The sequence below is a fragment of the Odocoileus virginianus genome, chromosome 14 (genome assembly GCF_023699985.2).
Source record: "Odocoileus virginianus isolate 20LAN1187 ecotype Illinois chromosome 14, Ovbor_1.2, whole genome shotgun sequence".
Taxonomy (NCBI): Eukaryota; Metazoa; Chordata; class Mammalia; order Artiodactyla; family Cervidae; genus Odocoileus; species Odocoileus virginianus.
In genome coordinates, this window is record NC_069687.1 from 25,917,536 (window position 1) to 25,939,831 (window position 22,296).

Sequence of the window (22,296 nt, forward strand, 5' to 3'; positions counted from 1 at the left end):
GACTGAGGAAAATATTTTCACTGTTTCCTCTCATATACCATTTACTATTTTCTATTTAGTATTCCATTGGATAACATCCTTTATACAATTTCCTATAACTGAATGACAAAAAAATAAGATGATTCAAAAATGAGCAAAACATTTCAATTAATTTCTATAAAGAAGATATACAAATGGCTAACAAGCACATAAGATGCTCAGTATCATTCATTATTAGGGAATGCACATGAAAACCACAATGAAATAGCACCTTAAACCCATTAGGATGGCTACTACTGACAAAACAACCACAAATAGGTACTAGTGAGGATGTGGAGAATCTTGTGTTATGTTAATGGGAATGTTAAACAGTGTAGCTGTGGAGGAAAACAGTATAGCAATTCTGCAAAAAATTAAAAATAGAATTGTCACATGATTCAGCCATTCTACCTCTGGGTATATACACCAAAAAATGGAAAGTGGAGTCTCAATGGGACATCTGTACACCCTTGTCATAGCAGCATTATTTCCAATATCCAAAAAGTAGAAGAAAGCCAAATATCCATCACCAGAGAAATATATAAAGAAAATGTGGTATATAAATACAAACAGTGACTACATGAATGAGCCTTGAGGACATTAAGGTAAATTAAATAAGTATTCACATAAAGGAAAATACTACATGGAAAAACTTAAATGAGATCGCCTTAGGAGTTAAATTCAGAGTCAGAAATGGAGTGGTGGTTGTCAGGGGCAAGGACAAAGGGAGAATGGGTAGGTATTTAGTATGTGATAGATACAGAGTTTCAGTTCTGCAAGAGTGTTCTGGAAATGGATGGTAGTGATGGTTACCCAATAGTGGGACTATAGCTAATACCCTGAACTGTACAATTAAAATGGTCAGGATGGTAAATTTTGTTATGTATATGTTGCTGAAATTAAATAAAAATTGTTAAAAAACGACTTGTCAGTCACTTATAACTATAGACAGCATGCTTTAAGTAAAATAAAGCTATCTACAAATTTAGTAGAGATAAATCAGTAATGATCTATATGTACTTAAAATTCTGACTTTTCTAAAGTAACAATAGATAAAACTCTAAACATTCCCCCACAGGAAACCCAGAAAATTGAGCCTTAGAAAAAAAAAAAAAAAATGCAAAATTAGATACATGACACAAAGAATCTAGTCAGTACATTGCTTCCCTAAGTAAGTATTAACATTAAACAAATAAATATCAATATCTACATCTATATTTATCTATCTACCTTGCAAATATTGCCACCACTGAAAAACATTTATATATCACTCTTAATTGCAGCATAACAGAACTGAGATAAAAATAAGTGAGAGAAAGTGTGAATGTTAAACTAATAATAAACAGATAATAGTCCATGAAGAAAAAATAATAGCAAATTTTCATGCACCAAATATATCTCAGATTGAAATACACAAAGGAAATTTTGAGAAAATTCAGCAGAGATGTGAAGAATCCACAAAGCTGTACATTTTAAAATTCCTTGCTTTGAAACATATACTCTGACAAAAAGTAGAAAATGTAGAATTTATTTGAAGAACACAATTAAGAGCTTGCATGCAAATAAACATTGATAGAGCATTCTTTTCAAAAAGCTTTCACAAACCTTAATTACTTGAGTACTCCTATTTCCCCTAATCTATTTGTCTAACATTAAAAGGAAAATGTCTTAATTTTATTGAATCAAATTAAAAATGGAATAGAAGCACTGCATCTAGTACAAATAATATTCTTAGGGAGGAAGGCAAGAACTGGAGGAGGGGAAAGGAAAGGACAAAAGATAACAAGGACCAAAGATGTATTAATAGCTCAGAGATTAAAAATATACTATATTCCTCGACCTCCACCTCTTTAATATTTTTAGTTTAAGTCCTAAATCCTTATGTTGTTGTCATTGTTGTTTAGTTACTAAGTAATGTCCAACTGTTTAGCGACCTCATGGATTGTAGCCCAACAGGCTCCTCTGTCCATGGGATTTCCCAGGTAAGAATACTCAAGGGGATCGCCATTTCCTTCTCCAAGTCCTTATAATAAGGTTTAAAATATCATAAAGAAAAAGGAGAGGGTAAGGAGAAGACTGAGGGGAGAAAGAATGAGAGGACAACTAAAAAAGCATGGGGATCAGAAAGTAAAGAATGAAATCTGCAGTGATTTACAGATGATAAAGAGAATACAACAAACTATTGGGACGAATAAATGAGATTGTCAGTTTTGGCAGAAGTCAGATAAATATACAGAAATCATAGCATTTCTAGTTGCTAGCAGTTAAAGTCAGAAAATTTAATTTAAAAAGGATTGGAGAAGGAAATGGCAACCCACTCCAGTATTCTTGCCTGGAGAATCCCATGGACATAGGAGCCTGGGAAGCTACAGTCCATAGGGTTGCAAGAGTTGAACACAACTTAGCAACTAAACTACTACTACTACTATATTATTAAAGTCACCAAAATATGCTTAGGAATATATCTAACAAAGCATGTGTAAGATTTTTAAATACTGAACAAATGGAAGAGAAAGATAATTTGTGTAAGTTGAAAGGTATAAATTGTTTAGGTGTCAATTTCTACCAAATTTATAAATTTAACACAATTTTAATAAAATGTATTAAAATATAATTATTGAGTTAGTAATTTTAAATTTCAAAAGGAATTATGAAATTGCATGAGTACTCAAAATAATTCTGAGAACATATTAACATATAGACAATACCCTATCTAATATCAAGACATAAACAATGGCAGCTCAGAAGAATGTATAATTAATAAAAATGGAAACTGTCACCAAAACAGTCATCAAAATTACATATTTAAACACACAAAATTTGTTCATATTTATACCAGAAGACATATTAGGGTTATTAGATATTATTCGTTATGTTTTATATATTGGTTTCTATTGTGAAAAGCATAGTTGGAATCACAAAACACATGACACATTAATCAAAATCCTGAAAGTAAAAAATGAAAAAAAATCCAAAATAAGATAGAATAGGGCAGGAGACCTAACTAGAGATTTAGCCCAAGAAGACACACAGATGGCCAAAAACCATGTGAAAAGTTGCTCAGTGTTGCTAGTTATTAGAGAATGCTAATCAACACTACAGTGAGGGACACTTCACACTGGTCAGAATGGCCATGATTAAAATGTCTACAAATAACAAATGCTGGGGTAAATGCGGAGAGAAGGGAACTCTCCTACACTGTTAGCGGGAATGTAAGTTGGTGCAGCCACTATGGAAAACATTACGGAGGTTCCTCAAAAAGCCAAACAGAGTCACCATATGATCGAGCAATCCCACTCCTGAGCGTATAGTCAGACAAAACTATAATTCAAAAAGATACGTGTATATCTATGTTCACAGATGCACTATTTATAATAGCCAAGATATGGAAACAATCTAAATGTCCATGGACAGATGAATGGTTTAAAGATGTGGTACATATATGCAATTGCATTAGTAAATAATATCCATCAGTCAAGGTAATATAATTGTTATCAGTCAAGGAGCAGAGACATTAATAGTAAAAACAAAATAGTGCTTCCTAAAAAGATTAGTGTGAACAATCCTGAAATTTTGAAAAACTAACAAAATTAAATAATGGGAGAAATAATAACCATGGAGTCTAGATAGTGTTCAAAGTGTTAGTCGCTCAGTCAGGTCCGACTCTGCATCCCCAGGGACTGTAGCCCACGAGGTTTCTCTGTCCATGGAATTCTCTAGGCGAAAATACAGGAGTGGGTTGCCATTTCTTTCTTAGAACTGAATTTGTAGAAATACAAATTGACCTTTATTTCTATCTACATTTTTCCTAATGTATGTACTAGTAAATTACTCATTTATATTTCATAATTGTAAATATGCCTCCACACTCTATATAAGACATATCCAGTAACTAGTTCTCTATTTACAGAACTGAAAATATTCTGTAAAGTTTAAGAATAAGCTCAACTAATTTTTTTTTCCTAATATGTACACACAGAGAGTAAATATATCTTGGTTTTAAAAGCATGCAATTATAATTCAATTATTATTCTCTTCAGTTCAATAATATTCTCCTGAGCAAAGCATTTAAAACATTTTATTAAAATATATTACTCTTTACTTTCTTCACATGAACACTTTGAAAATATACTTACTTCCAGTTCTATTAAAATATTTTGATATGTTTCCTTTCTTTAGTATATTACATAGCATCAGATTTACAAAGTACATACAAACAGTACTTTTAGAATATATAACCAGTAGTTGTTATGTAATATTAAATAAAATAATTTCATTTGTAATATGTGCTTAAGAATTTTGTTTTATTTCCCAGCATGGACTTAATGAGAAATTTAGAACTGTATGTGAATTTTACTCATTAAAAATATTTTAGCATTTTCATTTAAATGTACTCCCTCCTCCAAAGCAGTGAACCCAAGATAAAATTTTCATGAAATAGATTTTATATATTTGTTTCTTATACTACATATTAATAAGTAGAATTCACTAGTTGAAAGTTTGTACAGTTTTTGGGAAATAGACAAAATATGCATGTGTTTTCAGACAAAATTTTTAGAAAGGATGATATTTGTGGATGACATCTGGATTAGAGTTCTCCAAAGAAACAGACTAATAGGATACATAGATATATAAGAAGAGATTCATTGTGGGAAGAGATTCACTATGGGAATTGGCTCATGCAATTTGGGAGGTTGAGATATGTGATTATCTGGGGCTTGCAAGCTGCAGATCCAGGAAAGTTGGTGGTATAATGCAGTCAAGTTCCAAAGGCATGAGAAGCAGGACTCTCATGTTCAAGGGCATAAAAACGGACCCTGTATCTTAAGAGTGAGATACAACACTCACTTTTTGCCTCTTCTTTGTCTTTCAGTTCTACTTGCGCCCTCAATGGATTGGGTGATGTCCCCATCAATCACATTGGTGAGGCTGATTTTCCTTATTCAATCTAATGAATTAAATGATCATCTCTTCTTGGGACATCTTCATAGCTATACTTAAAAATAATGTTTTACCAGCTATCTGGGCAAATCTTAGACCATTCAAGTTGATACATGAATCATCACAGCAACTCATAAAATGTGTGTATCACAGTATAATTCACAGAGTTGTTGTAATTGGCAACCATTTGACAGATAATTTGCTTCTAATATTCATTGATTTTTAAATAACTTTTTGTTATCTACATACAAGTATTATGATAATGTCAAGAAACACAGGTACTGATATTTTGAAAAATGTTGCTCGATAAAACAAAGGCACCAAACAAAAGGGTAAAGATTTGGGGATAGAAAGTAGATACTTGACAAGTTTTGTTAAAATGAAAATCATTCTTATGTGTGTGACCTCAGTGACCTAAGTTTTAATACATTTAAAAATTATTTTTGAGGAAAATATTTCTAAAATGAGTACATCTTTTTTCTTAGTTTCAAAGTCATACACATCCACGTAAAATATCTATAAAGTATATATTGAGAAATTGTATAAATTTTATTAAAATACTGTTTAAATAACTTGAAAAACTCAAATAAATAATGTATAACATTAAAATTCTCAACCTGTCATTTATGGTCTATGAGATGAATTCAATCTGGCTTTAATTTTAATCACATTTCGACCTCCAATTATGCATATTCTGTACTTACTATTGTTGATGTATGTGATTTTTCATCCAACCTTGACAGTGTCAGATAGGAAACTTCCAATGCATCTAGGTAAAGATGACAAATTGATGTGTGAACACAACTATTTCTCTTATGCTTTATTAGTCCTAGGATAACTTAGAAGTTATTGTGCCCCATATTGCCCTTCTTATACTGTACTTATACATTTACTTCAGAGATTCAGGAACCTCCATGCATATATATATGCATTTGATTAGTTTAGGATTGTTTATTAAAGAAAAAGAAGTGACTTCTCTACCAAGGCACATTATTGTTTGGGATGATGAATTTCCAATTAGGGTCCTTAACTTTTACTTAAAATGTCTTTATAAGCTTTATGATATAGCTCAGTATTTTGCAAAATGCATTCTTCAGATGGCTAATTATTTTTTATATTCTCTCAATAGAATTTTTCATTCAATTCAGGTTTTATTTTTTTTTTTAATTCACTATAGTCTCTGCCAATGATTCTTTTTATGTGTCTACAATCAGATGCAAAGCCAAGAGACTTATCTATATTTTCATATTGTTTATTATTTAATCCATTCTCATTTCCACGCATTCATTAAAGAATAGACAATGTTGAGAGGAAGCCACTCTGGGTTTTAAGTTACTTTTGTTACAAATCTGTTACATTTATCTCTAGAGTTACTAATCAAAATATCCCCTTAAACATTTAAATCTTTTGGTATATCTTTACATTAAAAATATATTATTAACAGAGAATACTATCCTTAACAGTGAAAGTTGTCAAAGTGCTATCATTTTTTAGCATTAGGTATTAGGTAAATGATATGGTTTGTTCCCAAGGCAAACCATTCAACATCACATTAATCCATGTCTCCACTAATTCAACCAATAATGCTGAAGAAGATGAAATTGAATGGTTCTATGAAGGTCAACAAGAACTTCTAAAACTACCATCAGAAAGAGTTGTCCTTTTCATTGCAGGGGATCGGAAGCAAAAATAGGAGGTTAGAGACACCTAGTTTGGCCTTGGAGACAGTCAAGTTTGGCCTTGGAGTACAAAATGAAGCAGGAAAAATTCTAACAGAGTTTTGTCAAGAGAACACACTGAACATAGCAAACACCCTCTTTCAACAACACAAGAGACGGTTCTACACATGGACATCATCAGATGGTCAATACGGAAAACAGACTGAATATATTCTTTGCAGCCATTGATGGAGAAGCTTTAAGTGGTCAGAAAAAAATAAGGCCTGGAGCTGACTGTGGCTCAGATCTTGAGCATCTTATTGCAAAATTTAGATTTAAATTGAAGAAAGTAGGGAAAACCACTAGGCTATTCAGGTGTAACCTAAATCAAACCCCCTATGATTATTCAGTGGAGGTGACAAATGGATTCATGTAATTAGATCTGGTAGACAGAGTGCCTGAGGAATAATGAACAGAGGTTCTCAACATTATACAAGAGGTGGTAACCAAAACCATCCCAAAGAAAAAGAAATGCAAGAAGACAAAGTGATTGTTTGAGGAGGCTTTATAAATAGCTGAGGAAAGAAGAGAAGCAAAAAGCAAGGGGGGAAGGGAAAAACATACCCAACGGAATGCAGAGATCCAGGAGAGATAAGACCTTCTTCAACAAACAATGCAAAGAAATATAGGCAAAGGTGAGAATGGGAAAGACTAGAGATCACTTCAAGAAAATTAGAGATATCAAGGGAATATTTCATACAAGGATGGGCACAATAAAGGACAGAAACAGTAAGGACCTAAGAGAAGCACAAAAGATTAAGAAGTAACAACAATAAATAGAAGAACTATACAAAAAAGATCTTAATGACCCAGATAACCATGATAGTGTGGTCACTCACCTAGAGCTAAACAGTCTGGAGTGTGAAGTCAAGTGGAAGCATTATTATGAACAAAACTAGCAGACATGATGGAATTCCAGCTAAGCTATTTCAAATCTTAAGTGCTGTACTCAGTATATCAGCCAATTTGGAAAACTTAGTCATGGCCTCAGGATTGGAAAAGTCTCAGTTTTCATTTCAATCCCAAAGATAGGCAATGCCAAAGAAAGTTTAAACTACTGTACAATTGTGCTCATTTCACACACTAGCAAAGATATGCTCAAAATCCTTCAAGTTAGGCTTCAATAGTACAGGAACTGAGAACTTCCAGATGTGCAAGCTGTGTTTAGAAAAGGCAAAGGACCAGAGACCAAACTGCCAATATTTATTGGATCTCAAAGAAAGGAAGGGAATTCTAGAAAAAAAAACATACTTCTGTTTTGTTGATTACACTAAAGACTTTGACTGCATGGATCACAATAAACTGTGGAAAATTTTTAAACAAAACACCTTACCTGCCTTCTGAGAAACGTGTATGCAGGTCATGAAGCAACAGTTAAAACTGGACATGGAACAACAGACTGGTTCCAAACTGGGAAAGGAGTACATCAAGGCTGTATACTGTCACACTGCTTGTTTAACTTGTATGTAGAGTACATCAAGAAAAATACCAGGCTGGATGAAGCACAAGCTAAATCAAGATTGCCGGGAGAAATATCAATAACCTCAGATATGCAGATGACACCACCTTTATGGCAGAAAGTGAAAAAGAACTAAACAGCCTCTTGAAAAAAGTGAAAGAGGAGAGTGAAAAAGTGGCTTAAAACTCAACATTCGGAAAACTAAGATCATGGCATCTGGTACCATCACTTCCTGGCAAATAGATGGGGAAACAGTGGAAACAGTGACAGACTTTATTTTTTTGGGCTCCAAAATCACTGCAGATGGTGACTACAGCTATGAAATTAAAATATGCTTGTTCCTTGGAAGAAAAGTTATGACCAACCTAGACAGTCTATTAAAAAACAGAGACAGCACTTTGCCAACAAAGTCCATCTAGTCAAAGCTGTGGTTTTCCAGTAGTCATGTAAGGATGTGAGGGCTGGACTATAAAGAAAGTTGAGTGCTGAAGAAATCATGCTCTTGAACTGTGGTGTTGGAGAAGACTCTTGAAGAATCCCTTGGATAGCAACGCGATCCAACCAGTCCATCCTAAAGAAAATCACTCCTGAATATTCATTGGAAGGACTGATGTTGAAGCTGAAACTCCAATACTTTGGCCACCTGATGCAAAGAACTGGCTCATGGAGAAGCCGCTGATGCTGGGGAATATTGAAGGCAGGAAGAGAAGGGGACAACAGGGGATGAGATGGTTGGATGGCATCACTAACTCAATGAACATGAGTTTGAATAAACTCCAGGAGTTGGTGATGGACAGGGAGGCCTGGCGTGCTGCAGTCCATGGGGTTGCAAAGAGTTGGACACAACTGAGCAACTGAAATGAACTGAACTGATGATGGCTGTCTATTGTCACCCACTCTGCTTATTTAACTTCTATGCAAAGTACATCATGTAATATGCTAGGCTGGCTGAAGCACAAACTAGAGTCAAGATTTCTGTGAAAAATAACACCAGATATACAGATGATACCACTCCAATGGCAGAAAGTAAAGTGGAATTAGAGAGTTTCTTGATAAGGGTGAAAGAGGAGAATGAAAAAGCTGGCTTAAAACTCAATGTAAAAAACTAATATCATGGCATCTGGTCCCATCACTTCATGGCAAATAGAAGGGGAGAAAGTGGAAGCACTGACAGATTTTAATTTCCTGGGCTTCAAAATTGCTGCAGACAGTGACAGTAGCCATGACATTAAAAGATGCTTATTCCTTGGCAAACCTAGACAGCATATGAAAAAGCAGAGACATCACTTTGCCAACAAAGGTGCACATAGTCAAAGTTATGATTTTTCCAGTAGTCATGAAAGGACGTGAGAGTTGGACCATGAAGAAGACTGAGCACTTAAGAATTGATGTTTTCCAATTGTGGTGCTGGAGAATACTCTTCAGAGTCCCTTGGGAATAAGGAGATCAAACTAATCAATCCTGTGGAAATCAGCCCTGAATATTCATTCATTGGAAGGACCGATGCTGAAGATGAAGCTCCAATACTTTGGTCACATTATGTGAAGAGCCAACTCATTGGAAAAGACACTGTTGCTGGGAAAGATTGAAGACAAAACAAGAAGGTGGCAGCTGAGTTTGAGATGGTTAGATAGCATCACTGACTTGATGGTCATGAGTTTGAGCAGACTCTGGGGGATAATGAAGGACAGGGAAGCCTGGCATGCAGCAGTCCATGAGATCACAATGTCAGTCAGGGCTTAGTGAGTAAATAACAACTATACTATTAACATATCCTATAAAATGAAACATTTTAACAACAAATAAGGAATTCTATTTTGGTTCTTCCAAATGTTGCATAATTTTCTATAGTTACTGATAGATTCCCAACTCAAATTCTTACTGATGTTTCAAGCAGAAGATCTGTATCAATAGAAGAGTTTTTCAAAACGGTAAATTTTTGTTTCATGCTGGGTAGTAGTAGATAAAGCATGTTATCCATGAATTTGAAAAAAGATTCAATTTCAGACCAAACAAAGAGAAATTTAGAAATGTACAAGCGTTCAATTTCTTCTTCTATAAATGAGAATGAAAATACTCAACACAAATTTGTTATTTGATTATTAAGTGTATGAACCTCTTAAGTGATTCATCATACAAATAAAGATACCAAAATGATGATTGATTTTTACAATAATAGTGATATTGGTAGTGCATGTTGTTTAGTCACTCAGTCGTGTTCTACTCTCCTGCAACACCAAGGACTGTAGGCCATCAGGTTCCTCTGTCCATGGGATTTTCTAGGCAAGAATACTGGAATTGGTTGCCATTTCCTTCTCCTCCATCACCATCTTTCTCCATCTCCATCTCCACCACTGGTGGTGCCTAGTGAAAAGTAACTAAAATTATTCAAATGATTGCAATATGAAAATTGTACATGGTAAAATTTAGAGATAGCCTATGCAGTAGACACATCAGAATTTTACTAGTATCCCTGAGAGGACTGATGATGAATTTAACATCCTATTTCCTTATTCTCAACAGTTACACTTCATGTGGATTGTAAAGTAGGCAAATAGCAGATCATCTGTCCATCCTCTAGTAACCTTTATTAATACAAAAAAATTAGCAGATCAAGATAGCAGAGTCGGAAGATGATGAGGTCACCTCCACTTATGAACACATCAAAAGTACAATACATATTGAGAAATTCTCACTGAAAACAAACTGGCAGAAGACTCTCCTACAACCAAAGCTATAAAGAAATATCCACATGGAGCCAGGTAGGAAAAAGAAGGAATCACATCAGGACTTGTGCCCCTAGGAGAGTGCATAGAGGCATGGGGTGTATCACAGGCTGCCAGAAATTTTCTGAGGAGTGAGGGATCCCAACAACAGCCCTGGGATCTGCTACCAGGAAGATTAATCTCCTTAGTTAGCTTAAAAACCACTGGTACTTACAGAAAGGCTGTAAGATACCAAGGTTTTACTTGTGAAGAACATGTAAATGCTTATTACTTCCAGAAACATGGTAGATGAAACAGATTGAAACTGTCTAGAAGTCTTAGTGATGTGCCAGAACCATCCCAGCATGTGCCTTGCCTACAGTGGCCAGCTCTGCCCCCTGTGGCTTCAGCACAACTCTCCACTAGGGCAAACACTACCACTATGGACAGGTGCCCACTTGGGGGGGACAGAGCCTGCTTGGACACAGCGCTGCATCTGAAAGGGAGAAGGCAGCCACTGCTGACACACACAGGTGGTGGACTGGGAGCTATCTGGAGCTCTGACTGGTGAGCTGGAACTGGCCTAGTACATACTCAGCTTGCACTAGGCACCCACTTCAGCTCGCTGGCTTCCATGCTGCTAGCCACTGGGGTGAAGGCGCTGTTGCCAAGGACAGCACACTTTGAATGAATAGTGTCAGCTTGGACCTGATCCTAAGGACTTCAGCTCCAGCACCTTGGAACTTGCACCTATTTCTAACCAGAGAGCCATGGCCGCAAAGCATAGGAGAGCGTGAGGCTCGTATCTAGCCCTGGCTCTAGCCCATTCATCTCCAGCTCTACCTCCGATCCACCCACGATAAAGACTCTCATTAGAGTTGGTATAGAGGAAACATATCTCAATGGAATAAAGGTCATTTATAACAAACCCACAGCTAACATCATACTCAATGATGAAAAGCTGAAAGATATTTTTTTTCCCCTAAAATCAGTAACAAGACAAGGATGCCCACTCCTGCCACTTCTATTTAACATAGTATTGTGAGTCCTTGCTGCAGCAATTGAACAAGAAATAAAAAGGATCCATAATGGGAAGAAAGAAATTAAAATGTCACTAATTGCACGGGACATAATATTGTACAAAGAAAACCATAAAATCTCTACTCAAAAACTATTAGAAATAAACTAAGTTGCAGGATACAAAATTGATACACAAAAATCTTTTGCTTTTCTATATACTAATAACGAATAGTCAGGAGAAGAAAGCGGAAAACAATCTCATTTAAAATCACATCAAAGGAATAAAATACATAAGAATAAGCTTCAACTAAGGAGAAAAAAAGACCTATACTCTAAAGTATAAAACATTGATAAAGGAAATTACAGATGATGCAAAGAAATGGAAAGATATCCCATGTCCATGGATTACACAAGTTAGTATTGTTAAAAGGTCCATAAAGCACAAAGAAATCTATAGATTAATGCTATCTCTATCAAAATGCGCACAGTATTTCTCACCAAAGATGATGCACTTAAAGTCAGTTAATGTATAGCAAAGGAAGTAAGAATATACAATGAGGAAAATGCAGTCTCTTTAATAAGCGGTTCTGAGAAAACTGGAGTCCTACATGAAAAGGGATGCAATTAGAACACTTTTTCACACTATGTGCACACAAAAAAATGGATTAAAGACCTAAATCTACAATAAGAAACAATAAACTCCTAGAATAAAATGTAGGCAGAACTTTTTTGACATAAATTGTAGCACTATTTTTCTATCTCCCAAAGCAAAAGAAATGAATGTAAAAATAAGTGAGAGCTAATTAAATGAGAGCAACTTAAACTTTAAAGCTTTTGTTCAAAGTGTGTGCTTAGTCACTCACTCTTGTCTGACTCTCTGTAACCCCAGACGGTAGCCTGTCAGGGTCCTCTATCCAGGAGATTCTCCAGACAAGAATACTGGAGGAAGTTGCCATTTCCTTCCCCAGGGGATCTTCCCGACCCAGGGATCGAACCTGGGTCTCCTGCATTGCAGGCAGATTCTTTACTTCTGAGCCACCAGGGAAGCCCAAACTACTGAATAAGAGAAAGTCTCTGCAAATAATATGACCAATAATGAGTTAATATCTAGAATATATGAACAGAACACAGAACTCAATAACAAACAATCCAACCAAGAAATGGACAGAAGACTGGACTAGATATTTACAGACTACATACAGATATCAACAGGTACATGAAAAGATTCTCAACACTTTAATCAGAGATGTGCAAATCAAAATCCACAAAAAGATATCTCACATGTGTCAAAATGGCTTTTATCAAAAAGTCTACAAATAGCAAACATTGGTGAGGATATGGAGAAAAGGGCACCCTTGTACACTGTTGAGGAAATGTAGATTGATCCAGTCACTATGAAAAACAGTTTGAAGTTGCTTCAAAACACTAAAAATAGAACTACCATATGACCCAGCAATTTCACTCATAGATATATATCCAAAAAATAGAAAAAAACTAATTTGAAAAGACACATGTATGCTAATGTTCATAGCAGCATTATTTACAATAGCTAAGTTATAAAAGCAACCTAGGTGTCCACTAACAGATGACTGGATAAATAACATGTCTCTCTCTGTCTCTCTCTCAAACACACACACTCAGAGGATGGAATGTGAGCCATGAATAAGAATGAAATTTCACCTTTTGCATCAACATGGATGGACCTGGAGGATATTAAGCTTAGTGAATTTAAGTCAGCAGAGATAGAAAAATATGATTTTTGTCACTTACATGTAAAACCTACAAAATGAAATAAATGCATGGATATGAAAAAACAGAATTGGAGTTGGAGCTAAAGAATAAATGAGTGGTTATCAATGGGGAGTGGGAAGGTTGAAAAGGGCAAGGCAGGGATAAGAAATTAAGAAATATAAATTAAAAATAAGATACAGAATATATTGTACAGCACAGGGAAAATAGCCATATTTTATAATAACTTTAAATTGAGTATAATCTATAATATATTGGATCACTCTGTTTTACATTTGAAGCTAATGACTCATCTATATTTCAATAAAAATGGTGTGTTTATTTTTTTATCAGTTTCACATATGTGCTATAACTTTTTTGAGTTCAATGAATTTTATAAAGGACTTTACTGTCCTGCTTTAAGATTTGGCTCTGCATATTTTTCTCCCAAAGATACAAATCTATAAATCAGTGAAAGCAAACTATAGTTGATTTAAATCCTTATGCTGTTCCTATCTAATTATCTGAAAAAGTCAAGGATTTTTTATGTCAAGTTCCACCAAAGAAAAATAAAATAAACTTGGATTTATAAAAATGAGTACAGTACAGAACCAGAAAAGCATATAATTGAAAAATACTGCAGTTAAAGGGTGAATGAGAATAAGTTCTTAAAAACAGATTACAATGAAATGGGGCAGTTATTGAGAAAAAATGTGAGTTCTCAGTATGATTGAAGAGACAATAACCATGAAATTAGAGTAAGAAGAATAAATATGGAGTATATCCAAATAGTTTATAAAGATAGCAACAGTATATACAATGCATGAATTTCATTATAGCAGTTAAAAGATAAGTATGAATCTTAAGAAAATAAAATCGCAGAAAGTAAAGGAATGAAATTAAGTTTACTTGACCTTGAACCATCTGAGACAATAACATTTGGAACTGTTGTTCACAATAATGTTTTCAAAATAATATTTGTTTGGAAATTAAAACATTAAGATGACTGTGAAATCACAACTGCCTCACTTGCTGTGAAATTCTGGATCTATAGAAATGTATCTGGTCATGAGTTACTATGAGTGGGCCTGCAGGCCATGAAATGTGTGCATGTTAGTTCAGTTCAGCCACTCAATCTTTGTAGACCCATGGACTGCAGCACTCCAGGCTTCCCTGTTCATCACCAACTTCTGGAGCTTGCTCAAACTCAAGTCCATTGAATCAGTGATGCCATCCAACCATCTCATCTTCTGTCCTCTACTTCTCCTGCCTTCAATCTTTCCTAGAATCAGGGTATTTTCTAATGAGTCAGTTCCTCACATCAGGTGGCCAAAGTATTGGAGTTTCAGCATCAGTCCTTCCAATGAATATTCAGGACTGATTTCCTTTAGGATTGACTGGTTTGATCTCCTTGTAATCAAAGGGACTCTCAAGAGTTTTCTCCAACACCACAGTTTAAAAGCATCAGTTCTTTGGCACTCAGCTTTCTTTATGGTCTAACCCTCACATCATAATGGCTAATGGAAAAAAAACATAGCTTTGACTAGATGAATGTTTGTCGGTAAAGTGATGTCTCTGCTTTTTAATGTACTATCTATGTTGGTCATATCTTTTCTTCCAAGGAGCAAGCATCTTTTAATTTCATGGCTGCAGTCACCATCTGCAGTGAGTTTGGAACCCCCCCCGCCCAAATAAAGTTTGTCATGATTTTCATTGTTTCCCCATCTATTTGCCATGAAGTGATGGGACCAGACGCCATGATCTTAGTTTTTTGAATGTTCAATTTTAAGCCAGATTTTTCACTCTCTTTCACTTTCATCAAGAGGCTCTGTAGTTCTTCTTCATTTTCTGCCATAAGGGTGGTGTCATCTGCATATATGAGTAAAGATATTTCACCCAGCAATCTTGATTTCAGCTTGTGCTTCATCCAGCCCAGCATTTCACATGATGCACCCTGCATAGAAGTTAAATAAGCAGTGTGACAATATACAGCCTTGAAATATGCCTTTCCCAATTTGGAACCAGTCTGTTGTTCCATGTCTGGTTCTAACTATTACTTCTTGAGCTGCATACAGATTTCTCAGGAGGCAGGTTAGGTGGTATGGTATTCCCATCTATTTAAGAATTTTCCACAGTTTGTTGTGATCAATACGGTCAAAGGCTTTAGTGTATTCATTGAAGCAGAAGCAGATGTTTAAAATAAAAATTGTGCAGTCACTAAACCATGTCCAACTCTCTGATCTATGCACTGCAGTATACCAAGCTTCCTTATCCTTTATCATCTCCTGGAGTTTGCTCAGACTCAGGTCCATTGAGTTGGTGATGCCATCCAAGCATCTCATTCTCTGTCACACCACTTTACTTCAGCCCTCAATCTTTCCCAGCATCAGGATCTTATTTCCAATGAATCAGCTCTTTGCATCAGGTGACCAGAGCACTGGAGCTTCAGCTTGAGTATCAGGGTTTGTTTGTTTCCAAATGAATCTGGGTTGATTTCCAATGAACATTCCAATGAATATTCAGAGTTGATTTCTTTCACGATTGACTCATTTGATAAAAAATAATCTGTTGGAAAATTAGACTGTGGCTTCTGTGTGTCAAGGTGATTTGCATACATCTTTACTCTCAAGCTCAGCAGATGCATGTGCCCCATTTTATTGAGTAAAGACACAGAGGTAGCTCCAGGTCAAGTGATGAAATGAAGATGCTGAGCAAGCTGCATTTTCTGTTCAGTTCCTTTTGTCAAGTCACATAAACAAAGTGTTATTTTAAAAACCCATTGCTCTTAAGTCTGACTGACAAACAATTGCTATTTGAAGATGGTGAAGTAATACATAAGTTTCGACTTAGAGATGATAAGAATTACACATAAAAAGAGCTGACAGAGGATAAAAACAATAACTAAAAAAATTAAGTCTCATGATTAGTTGTAAATGAGAATTTGGTGAAAAGTTATCAAAACCTAGATATAGTCTAGTTTTTAAACATGTAAGAATAATGAAAAAGCTACACAAGCTAAACAGAGTAATAAGGACAAAGAGACAGAAGTAACACTTGGGCTTTCTATGGGATTCTTTCCATAAAAATGGACATCAGCTATCAATAAAGGGAAAATAATGAAATGAAAAAGAAAACTAAATTATTCATTAGATATATTTAAGTGTGGAGGCAAATAAAAGATATTTTCAAATACAAACTACATTTTAAGTTTATTTTTATAAAAACCTCACAAAACACCCCCTATAACCATGAAAATCATAAATATAAATTCCAGATGTGAAGTTGTTATGTAAAAGATCTAATAATGAGAGGTAAAAATAGGAAAGACTAGAAATTCTTTTAAATAAATATATCTAATTTAGTTATAAAACCTATGTGACTATGAAATTTGGGAAGGGTAAATCTATCCAGTAAAAAATCAATAATCATTTTCCACTTCTAAAATTTTAATGTATGATATTTATAAAAAGCTAAAATGTGAAAGGTTTTACAAGATCTGTATCAAATTTATAGAAGAGTTGCGTAATATTTTAAGATATTTTGCTATTATTATCACTACCCTCACTGGCTCAGTGGTAAAGAATCCACTTGCAATGCAGGAGACTCAGAAGTTGCAGGTTCAATCCCTGGGTCAGGAAGATTCTCTGGAGAAGGAAATGGAAACCCACTCAAGTATTCTTGCCTGGAAAATCCCATGGACAGAGGACCTCAGCAGGTCTACAATCCATAGGGTCACAAATAGTAGGACACAACTGAAGAGACTTAGCAAACATACACAATAGCCATCATTATAATTGTTATCATTAGCACTATGCTTATTGTTATTATTTAGTCTGTGTCTCTTAGCAGGAAGGTATATACAGTCATGCCAAAAAAGTTAGTTAAAACAGAAACATATTCTTTATAAAGCTCAGAAAACACTGAATAGCTTATTATAAAGTAAGAAATGTTTCTTAAAAGCACTTAAAATCTTTGATTATGAAGTATAAGTATGAAGTGATAACAAAATAATAAATTTTAATGATTAAAATTTGTTTTTTACCATTGAGAAGAAGAATCACACTTATATATGACAATCAGCCATGTTGTACTTGGAATAAATTGCATACATATAAAGAAATTATAAAACAATAAACAGAGTCCTACAATTTCATTGAGTTCCAATGCCAGAGATCAAAATTTGAGGAAAGAAAGTCAATAAAATTCATACAGTGTATTTGAATGGAGGAAGATATGAAGAGACAGAGTTCTCAAAGACTTTACAGAAGTCTTCTTGAATCATCAGCTGAGTATCTACCTGAAGACACATAAGGTGAGTCACTGAAGCTAGGAAAGACAAATTACAGCTGGAGAAAATTAAATCTACTTATCATACAAAGCCAGAAATTGAGTTCACAGTGTCCAGAGCAGAGAAATCTTATAAAACAAACAGGGCATTCATAAATAAGTACCACACCGTAGTGTGCAAGTATCCCTTAGAAGGAATGGAACAGCCCTCACAGTCACAAAAATGTCCAAAATGCAGTACTTGGGTGTAACCTCAAAAATGACAGAATGATCTGGTTGTTTCAAGGTAAACCATTCAACATCACAGTAAGCCAAGTCTATGCCCCAACCACTAATGTCAAAGAAGCTGAAGTCAAATGTTTCTATGAAGACTTACAAGACGTTCTAGAACTAACAACAAAAAAAGATCTCCTTTCCATCATAGGGAAGTGGAATACAAAAGTAGGAAGTCAAGAGACACCTGGAGTAACAGGCAAGTTTGGCCTTGGAGTACAAAATGAGTCAAACAGAGTTTTTCCAAGAGAACACACTGGTCGTAGCAAACACCCTCTTTCAACAACACAAGAGACGACTCTACATGTGGATATCACCAGAAGGCCGATACCGAAATCAGGTTGATTATATTCCTTGCAGGTGAAGATGGAGATGCTCTGTGCAGTCAGCAAAACAATACTGGGAGTTGACTGTGGCCAGATCATGATCTCCTTATTGCAATATTCAGACTTAAACTGAAGAAACTAGGGAAAACCATTAGGCCATTCAGGTTTGACCTAAAAAAATCCCTTATGATTATACAGTGGAAGTGACAGATGTTTCAAGGGATTAGATCTGATAGAGTGCCTGAAGAACTATGTACAGATGTCTGCAACATTCTACAGGAGGCAGTGACCAAAACCATCCCCAAGAAAAAGAAATGTAAGAAAGCAAAATGGTTGTCTGAGGAGGGCTTACAAACAGCTGAGAAAAGAAGAGAAGCAAAAAACAAAGGAGAAAAGGAAAGATATACCTAACTGAATGCAGAGTTCAAGAGAAAAGCAAAGAGAGATGAGAAAATAATTCTTAAGTGACCAATGCAAATAAACAGAGGAAAGTAATAGAATGGGAAAGACTAGAGATCTCTTCAAGAAAATCAGAAATACCAAGTGGATAATTCATGCAAAGATGGGCACAGTTTAGGAAAAAACTGTAAGGACATAACAGAAGCAGAGATTAAGAAGAGGTGGTAAGAATACACAGAAATGTACAAAAAAGGTCTTAACGACAGGATAACCACAATGGCATGGCCACTTACCTAGAGCCAGACATCCTGGAGTCTGAAGTCAAGTGGGTCTTAGGAAGCATTTCTATGAACAAAGCTAGTGGAATTTCAGCTGAGCTATTTCAAAACCTAAAAGACGATGCTGTTAAAGTATTGTGCTCACTAAGCCAGCAAATTTGGAAAACTCTGAAGTGGCCATAGGACTGGAAAATGTCAGTTATCATTCCATTCCCCCAAAAGGGCAATGTCAAAGATTTTTCAAACTACCATACAATTTGCTCATTTAATATGCTAGCATGATAATGTTCAAAATCATTCAAGTTAGGCTTCAAAAGTACGTGAGCTAAAAATTTCCAGATATCGAAGCTGGATTTAGAAAAGGCAGAGGAACCAGAGATCAAATTGCGAACATCCATTGGATCATCAAAAAGCAAGAAAATTCCAGAAGAACATCTATTTCTGCTTTATTGACTATGCCAAAGTCTTATCAGTAACTTCAGATATGCAGATGACACCACCTTTATGGCAGAAAGCAAAGAGGAACTAAAGAGCCTCTTGATGAACATGACAGAGTAGAGTGAAAAAACTGGCTTAAAGCTCAACATTCAGAAAACTAATATCATGGCATCTGGTCCTATCACTTCATGGCAAATAGGTGGAGAAACAATGGAAACAGTGACAGACTGTTTTCTTGGGCTCCAAAATCACTGCAGATGCTGACTGCAGTCATGAAATTAAAAGATATTTGCTCCTTGGAAGAAAAGCTAGCTAGCCAACCTAGACAGCATATTAAAAAGCAGAGACATCACTTTGCAACAGTATGTCTAGTCAAAACCATGGTTTTTCCAGTAGTCATGTATGGATGTGAAAGTTGGACTATAAAGAAAGCTGAGTGCCACAGATTTGATGCTTTCAGACTGTGGTGCTGGAGAACTCTTGAGAGTCCCTGGGATGACTGAAATCATCCCAGTAAATCCTAAAGGAAATCAACCCTGAATATTCATTGGAAAGACCAATGCTGAAACTCCAATACTTTGGCCAACTGATGCGAAGAACTGATTCATTAGAAAAGCCCCTGATACTGGGAGGAAAAATTGAAGGCAGAAGGAGAAGAGGAAGATAGAGGATGAGATAGTTGGATAGAATCACTGACTCAGACATGAGTTTGCACAAGCTCCAAGCGTTGGTGATGGACAGGGGAGTCTGGTGTGCTGCAGCCCATGGAGTCACAGAGTTGGACAGGACTGAGTGACTGAACTGCACTGGGGAAAAAAAAAGAATGAATGCCCAATGCTGACTTAATGATAGGTAATTCCATGTGGCCCTATTTCATTACCCTCTTCTCTATTCCCCATTTTCCATAGAAGAAGTCCAAGTTCCTTATTTCCTTTTCCAGAGGTAGTTCACCTGTATTGAATGGTATGTCATGAGTTCTCCAAAGCAAGTCAGCTGGGGATTTGAGAACACATCATCTCCTGAATCTCCTTAACTCTGATAAGCTCTGAGGCTTCTATCAAAACCATAATCCCTGCTGCTCCACATCCATCTCCCAGACTCAAACCCATCTTGTCTTCAGTAACTACAAAACTTAGCTTTCAGATAAAGTCTAACTTGCATGTAGATTATTTATAGAACATTTGCATGTTTTTAAAGTACTATTTAGAAAAATGAAAAAAATTGCTGACAGTAAACCAGTGGCAGACCAGGAATGGAGAAAACACATATTTTAAAATGTAACTCTATTATGTCATGTTTACCATAAGAAACAACATCGTGCAATATTAAAATAAATGTTTCAGGTGTTTTACCATACAATTTCATTCAAAATTTACAATTTCATTCAATATTATGGCAAAATGAGCCTAAGGTTCTCATAGATGTATTATTAACCACTAAAACAAATAACAATATTTATATAAAATGATACTTTATTTATATACTTTTTAAAATTCATTTCAGTCCAATACAACAGTGATTGAGCAACAAAACAAAAATAAAACATACAAAGATGACAATAAGAAAATATTGGTGTTACATAAAAATAGGTCAATATCTTAACACTTAAATTTCTACAGACAATGTCAAATTTTTTTTTAAATGTTTTTGACTTGCTCCAGGAGGAAAAAAAAATACAGAGGATATAGACTTTGCATTAAAAATTATTAAACTTGCAAAATGTGTTTTAACTTTTAGACAATTTTTCAACCCTGTGCTTGCAAACTGCCCTAAATTAAAGGTACATGTTAAATTTTGCAAAAGCTATTCTGGATATGGCTCTGGGAATTAACAGTGCAGTTGTAGAGCACATTTATACAACAAAAAGAAAACATGAATTGCTTATATAAAAAGAAAGTGTACAGAAGAGTGACAGAGAAGGGCAAACGTTAAAGACCTTCAAACTACCCAGGATGCATCTCATTGTTTTAGTTGTTGTTGTTCAGTCGTGTCCAACTCTCTGCAACCCCATGACTGCAGCATGCCAGGCTTCCCTGTCCTTCAACTCCTGAAGCTTACTCAAACTCATGTCCATTGAGTCGGTGATGCCATCTAACCATCTCATCCTCTGTCATCCCCTTCTCTGGCTTCAATCTTTCCCAGAATCAGGGTCTTTTCTAATGAGTTGGTTCTTTGCATCAGGTGGTCTAAGTATTAGAGCTGCAGGATCAGTCCTTCCAACAATTATTCAGGGTTGATTTCCTTTAGGATTGACTGGGTTGACCTCCTTGCAGTCCAAGGGACTGTTCAAGAGTCTTCTTCAACACCACAGTTCAAAAGCATCAATTCTTCAGCACTCAGCTGTCTTTACAGTACAACTCTCAACATCCATACATGATTACTGGAAAAATCATAGCTTTGACTATATGAATATTTTAGGCAAAGTAATGTATCTGCTTTTTAATAAACTGTCTTTGTTTGAGACTTCCTTCCAAACATACCCATTCTGTTTCAGTCTTACACAGCACTAATAACTCTGATTACATAAATATAGCATCAAGCTTCTTGGGTTTGTAAGCATGTATTTCTTCAGAATTCCTCTAAAGATAGGAAATTTCAGTTTAACTTCATAATTTGAGGGAGTTTCCTTGAATTGGTAAATTTTTTCATTGAAATGTGGTTAGTAATTTAAGTACAGTTAATTAGAGTATTATAGAAAAGAAAGTC

General features: G+C 35.4%; 1 long non-coding RNA gene across 1 annotated transcript in view; it reads right to left on the reverse strand.

The window, feature by feature from the left end:
• LOC139038177 (uncharacterized) overlaps positions 1-22,296 on the reverse strand; it is a 48,388-nt gene that overhangs the window by 10,449 nt on the left and 15,643 nt on the right. Inside the window, exon 2 of the long non-coding RNA XR_011491103.1 lies at positions 5,664-5,728. This is a non-coding gene — a long non-coding RNA (uncharacterized lncRNA). The remainder of the gene's footprint in view (positions 1-5,663; positions 5,729-22,296) is intronic.